Genomic DNA, 215 nt, shown 5'->3' with positions numbered 1-215 from the left:
GTGGACATGATTACTACCTCTTATTACATACTTTAGGTGCCAGAATTTATTACCTATGATTTGTCTACTCCTTAAGAGAGAAATTATTAGACGGGAGATAAAAGTATATCATGGTCGAAGTGCGATGGATAGAAACTTTCATTTGATTTTACAATCACTTGGAGGCGACGATTTTTTTCTGGATTTATTCCTAGGCATATCTTGTTTGTTTGCAT

At 34.4% G+C, this 215-nt stretch overlaps 1 protein-coding gene across 1 annotated transcript in view; it reads left to right on the top strand.

Annotated features, from left to right (window-relative positions):
- The window catches only part of LOC119590752, a 30340-nt gene that overhangs the window by 23056 nt on the left and 7069 nt on the right, over positions 1-215 (top strand). The window lies entirely within an intron of this gene.

Source organism: Penaeus monodon, chromosome 27 (assembly GCF_015228065.2).
Source record: "Penaeus monodon isolate SGIC_2016 chromosome 27, NSTDA_Pmon_1, whole genome shotgun sequence".
In the NCBI taxonomy this organism is placed as follows: domain Eukaryota; kingdom Metazoa; phylum Arthropoda; class Malacostraca; order Decapoda; family Penaeidae; genus Penaeus; species Penaeus monodon.
Note: the sequence above shows the minus strand (reverse complement) of the source record. Positions and strands in the feature narration are given on the sequence as shown.